This window comes from Diorhabda sublineata, chromosome 1 (assembly GCF_026230105.1).
Source record: "Diorhabda sublineata isolate icDioSubl1.1 chromosome 1, icDioSubl1.1, whole genome shotgun sequence".
NCBI classification, from domain to species: domain Eukaryota; kingdom Metazoa; phylum Arthropoda; class Insecta; order Coleoptera; family Chrysomelidae; genus Diorhabda; species Diorhabda sublineata.
Genome location: NC_079474.1, coordinates 19683019 through 19689093, shown reverse-complemented (window position 1 = coordinate 19689093; position 6075 = coordinate 19683019).

Below are 6075 nucleotides of genomic sequence, written 5' to 3'. Positions count from 1 at the left end.
CCATGAATCCTATTCTGACGTGGAGGTTTAGATTTCTGTTTGCAAACATTGAGGAGTACTTTCAATTCTGATCTTTGCACCCATTCTATTTGTTTTTCATTCAGTGCTAGAGTAGGGTTAATATTAATATTTTGGATGTTACCATGAATTTAGTTTTTTCAATATCTATAGTGAGTCCTACATTTTCGTATTCTCGGTTGATTCTCTCCAATAGGTTTTGAAGTTAATTATCATTATTTAAATTGTTCGGAAAACGTAATGATTTAATTGATTGCGCAAATTGATTTACAAAGACTGTTCTCCACACGACATCGTTACAAATTAAATTCGTTTTCTTCTTGCATTGTATGATGCTCCAAAAATTGATTCCCTAGACAAATATAGATATTTGAGATTTGTAAAATCTGTAGTGAACAATAAAACAGTACAGTTGTCTGCCTCCAGCATCTCTTAACACTTGTATCGTATGTATTATCAAGTTCAAGTGTGGCTAGGTAATGAGCTGGACCCAGAAGGATGGCCTGCAAAAGAAAACCTGCTTAATACTATTTTTTGTAAAAGTAAGATTTGTGGCTGTCAAAAAGTGGGATTATTTTGTCCGCTAGTATGCATCAATTGCCATGGTCAGACCTGCTCCAATATTGGAACAAATACAACAGATGAAGATATTAATGAAGGGACAATTGATGCATTCTTTTTCTTAGAACAGCGAACAGAAATTCTGCAAGAAGAACAAAATGAAGACAAAAAAATAATTGTCAAAGTAAAATTAGGCAATTATCGAATATAATAACATGTAGAAGAAAACAACCTATTCCACTTTGATCATTAGCAATATTACCATTCTTCCAATCAATAGAATACAATCTGTTCAAACTTTCTTCATTACAATAGATCGTGGAGTATAATACTCCGTTAAAAAATTCGCTAAGTACATTACCTCATAGGTGGTGTAGAAATGTGTATAAAATATGAATTTTCTAATGTTTAAAACCGCGAGATCTCACGTAGAAAAAGTGACTTAACCACTTTTGTAGAGAATTGTATAATCTACAACTTTTGTCTAACCCATTTTCACGATAATAGTTACCGTTTTTAAGAAAAATGGAAAAGGCCTTAATTTTGTACTTCTAATCTTTTGCAGAAGTAGAATCGAAGAGGATTTTTGACATTTCATTTATAATGATGTATTCAACGTCTCAGCCAATTTTCAGCTCTATGCAAATTTTGAGTGAATCAAATGTCTTTTTTGACTGGATTAATGACTTTCGATGTGGATTAAAATAAAAGGAGTGTCCTGTACATTTTGGCGAGTTTTGACGATGAAGCACCATCTAGAGCTACCATGTTACGCTGTTTCCCTGAATTCATTTGTGGTAGCACTTCCCTACAGGATGAATTTCGTGAATGTCGTTCAAAATCGGCTGTTGTGCCAGGAAACATCGATTCTGTATATAAACTGATATTGCAAGATCTTCATGGGACGTACCGTGAGATTAGGGCATACTTGGGCATTAGTTCCATTCGCATAAATTCAATATTGCATCAACTTTTGGCTGCCAAAAAGATTTGTTAGAGCTGGTCACCGTAAATTTAACAATAGCTCAATTGGTGCAAAGAAATAGGAGAATATTTTGATAAACAAAGCCATATCGAATTATAAATATTTTTTATTTATCTATGTCAAAACTTAAGACCCTTAAGACCAAACATTTGTCGCTTTCATTTCTTTAACTTTTTTGTAGGTTCATGTGGTTTCTGATTAAGTCAATTAACGGCCCATCCAATTTTTGATTTAACTTAATATGAATCAATTGATATCATTTGGTTTGCCTAAATGTTTTTATTATATCAGTGAATGTTCAACTTTAGTGCATATTTAGGAAACCTAGCATTGAAATTATCGTCGAAAACCCATATACATTTTCTTGAAACTTTTCTGAAAATATGTTTAAGATATAAACCATAAATTCGGCACCTACGCCTCTGGAACATAATTTACCTGTCTGGAGTGCTCTCTATATCTCCCATTTTATTACCAGATTTCGAAATTATCGCATGTGGATACCAGTAACTCAGAAAGATTTCATTTTAATGTGCCGTTCGCAAATAACCGTTCTGAATCAAATTATTCGCATAGCCAGATTCAAATTTTCGAAATGTTTATGAACCCATCAACAACCGTATAGTTTACCGAGTATGTAAAATTTAAAACTAGACTTTATGATACGTGCCGAACTCATGGTGTTACATGGAGCTTTTATTGTTTAAACAGGGGTTGCAAAAATACCGCAATAAATTCTGTGGTACGAGATTTGCTTTTATACCAGGTTTCGAATTTATAGATACAAACACAACAAATTACAAGTCATTTATATAATTGCTTCTAGAAGTGATACAATAAGAATCAACTAAGACTAATCACTTTTAAAACGTTTATCATTTTTAGGTTATACATACTAGTGATGTAACTTCTCTATTTAAATTACGTTTTTTGGTACTTTTCGCAAGAGAAATCCGAAATAAAGGCTTTCATATGTTTGTATAACATTTTTTGTTAACAAATTGGATTCCGCAGTGAAAATTTTAACAGGAACAACTAGTTCGACTTCAAGCAACATTGTAAATGTTCACGATTCTTCACTATATTCTCCTTCACCAGTTTTCTCTCTATTTCTTCGTTTTTCTTCGCTCTTCTTTCTACTTCCTGTGTTATGTTTGGGCCTATTATAATTCTCATTATTTTTCTTTCGGTTCTTTTAATTTCTTCTTTTTCTCTGGTTTTATTAGGATTTTATACATTTTTATTATTTTCTTTTGTTTCGTTTTTTAGAAATCTACTATAATAAAATGGATCGTAACAGCTAGTTGAATCTTGTCATTGGTGCGTGCATAAAGATTTTTGTGAATACACTCTATTTACTATATGAGGCCAAGAACTCATGGACGAAAATAACAGAATAATGCTTGTCATGGTATAAACAGCATAATTGTGATCGTGATAAAGAAAAAATGAGTATTCCAGTTGAGACCATTGCAAAATATAAATAAAAAGAATTCGCTGAATATCGGGAAGCAAACAAGGGTCGAATACAATGCATTTTGTAACAACGAAGGTGCAGTTCCTTAGCAAGAGAAATGGTCTCGTAAAACATACAATTTTGTAATTATTTAAATAAAATAAATTAAAATTTTCTGTGTATAATTATTGTCCACATTAGACCGATCACTCCCTCTTACAGAACTACGTATCGTAGACTAAATAGTTTGGTATAATATGTCGTCTATACTAGATCCGGATTTCATCGACTGGAGATATTTCTTAAGCTCCTTTCGATGGTTAGTTTTCAAAGAAGTGAATTTTATCTTCACATCATCTTTGCTTGCCCGTGGAAACATCTCTTTGTATTTAGACAACAATGTTTCGTAAGCATCACTTTTTTATCACTGTCATGATATTCCTTACTATTGACATTCCACAAAGATGGCAATTCTCTATTCAATTGGATACATTCTACCATAAACTTAACTTTCTTAACTTTCCGCCATTATGCACGCGCGCGTGTACTCCTCGACAAGACGAAACACAGACTAAAAAATAGTGCGCAATACTGACTCTACACAGTGCAATGGAAGAATATGGTGCAATAAAAATTAAATTCACTCAAACTTTTGTTCAATCATTATGCAATCTTCAAAATTAACCCTAAACGGTCAATAATATTGTACAATTCGTAATATTGCGCAATAAAATTGATTGTCTAGGGGGGCCACCTTATACAGAAATTATAAATCTGCTTCGTTATTGACACCTGTCGGTTAAAGTACCTTGAGCCTTTAATGGCGGCGATGTAAATTCAATCAATTGTTCAATTATATCGCAAGATTGCAGATTTGTTTACACCAAAGAACGAAACAAATTTAAGAAAAGGATGAAATTATAAATCAATAAACAACGTGTTGTACGCCGCTGGTTTTATATATATTTGAGGCAATAAAATCGATCTAATAGAGCGACATTAAAATATCTGCTATAGACGAAGCAAAAGAGTTAACTGGCGAAAATGTTAAGTTAATAATTTATAGTCTGTAGAGATGGCGACATATATAATTTTTCTATCGTAATGAATCATAAAAATGTCGATTTGTTGGCTTTTCTAAATTTTCTTGAAAAATTGATGATCTACAGCATAAAACTTTTGTTGAAATGGTGATAATATATCTTGTACAGAGAATAAAGTAGTGGATTTTGTAAGAATATAATGTCCTTTGTCCAATTGAATAATATCGGAATTTACTCATATAGAGCAATGTTCATAATGAATAATGAGTATTTTAGCAAATAAAATTGAACAAAAATTGAAAGCTCTTGCGTACAAATAGTTATTTTCGAATATTCACTAATTTCCAAATTTCTTTCATCAAACAAGTAGAAAACTCATTGATTTCAACATAAATAATGAAATCTTAACATTACAGTTGTTTTTCAATAAGAATAATTGTTTTTATTTAAAAAAATTTATAAAAATATGAAAACTAGTTTGAAGAATATAACAATTTCTTAATGACAAATAACAAAAACTCTAAACAATTTTGAATTTTCATTGAAATTTTCAGACCATTCAGAGCTACACCTTATTATTCGAGTGGTAAGTATTCAGTATTGCAGCCTTCTGGATGTCGGCGAAGGTGTTTTTTGGTAATCCCAGTTTGGCGATGCTATCGTGTAGGGTCTTAGGTACGACGCCAGTTGCTGACATAATAACTGGGACGATTTCTACATTTTCGCCGTGCCACATCTGTTTCTCAATTGCGAGATCCACGTATTTGGCCAGTTTCTCCTGGTGTTTGTTGAGAACATTATGAGTGTTCGGTATAGCTACATCGATAAGAAGGACTGAATTGACTCTTCTATCAACCACCACGATGTCAGGTCTGTTATTCGTCACCTGTCTATCGGTGATAATAGACCTATCGTAGTAGAGTCTCTGGAAAGAAATTGTTCTTTGTCATCACTGTTCGTGTCAACCTCTGAATACCCTCTTGCTCTGTTTTCGTCCACATCAGTATTCCAAAAGAGTACGTTAAAACATGTATGGCATAGGTGTCGGTTGCTTGGACTAAATTGCCTGCATTTAATTCGAATTTCATAAGTGACTTCACTTCATGATAATGCCTTTCTCGATATGTAGAGTCTCTGTTTGCTTTAATGTTGAATCCGCACGTTGTATCATTGCTAGACAGAACCTCAACGGACTCTGGGAGTCGCCCTGGTATATTCACTTACGAATGGGCATTTCGTTAGTACAGTACAGAGGAAATCTGGACCAAATTAAAGATGTAGGTTCGTTCGCAATTTCTGCATCGTTGTTGAGAGAAAGCTTACAATAGTTGGGTGACCTCTGTGAATCTGCAAGACCTCCACAAGCCAGGAATGAGGTACACTATCAAACGCTTTTTTATAATCCAGTGTGTATATCTCTCTCTGCTTGCCGAAGTATCAGAGTCCATGATAAGTTGTTCTTTGCACTCTACGGAGAGCTCACCGAACCAATCTCTATGGAAAGAGGAATACGACAGGGGACTCACTAAGTCCACTCCTCTCCAACATAATTATGGTTGAAATAAATAGAGCAAGTATGCAGATTGAACGGATACAAAATGGGTGACCACAATATTACAATCCCGTGCTATGCTGACGATGTTGTGCTGGTTGCAGAACGAAGACGACCTCCAAAGGCTGCTATATCGCTTTAATTGCACAGCAAAATCTCTAAATATGATGGTTTCTGCCTCCAAAACAAAAAGCCTGACAACATCACAAATATATCTTAGATGCAAGCTGGTCGTAGACGACAAAATAATCCAGCAAGAAATGAAATTCAAATATCTGGGTATAGAACTATCCGGACTATATTGAGACAGAAGTGAGGCAGCAAACAATAAAAGCAGCAAAAGCAGCCGGATGTCCAAACGATACTATATGAAAAAACAAATACATAAGTATTTTGGCCAAATCAAGAACCTACAAAATTGCAATCAGACCCATAATGACGTACACAGCAGAAACTCGGC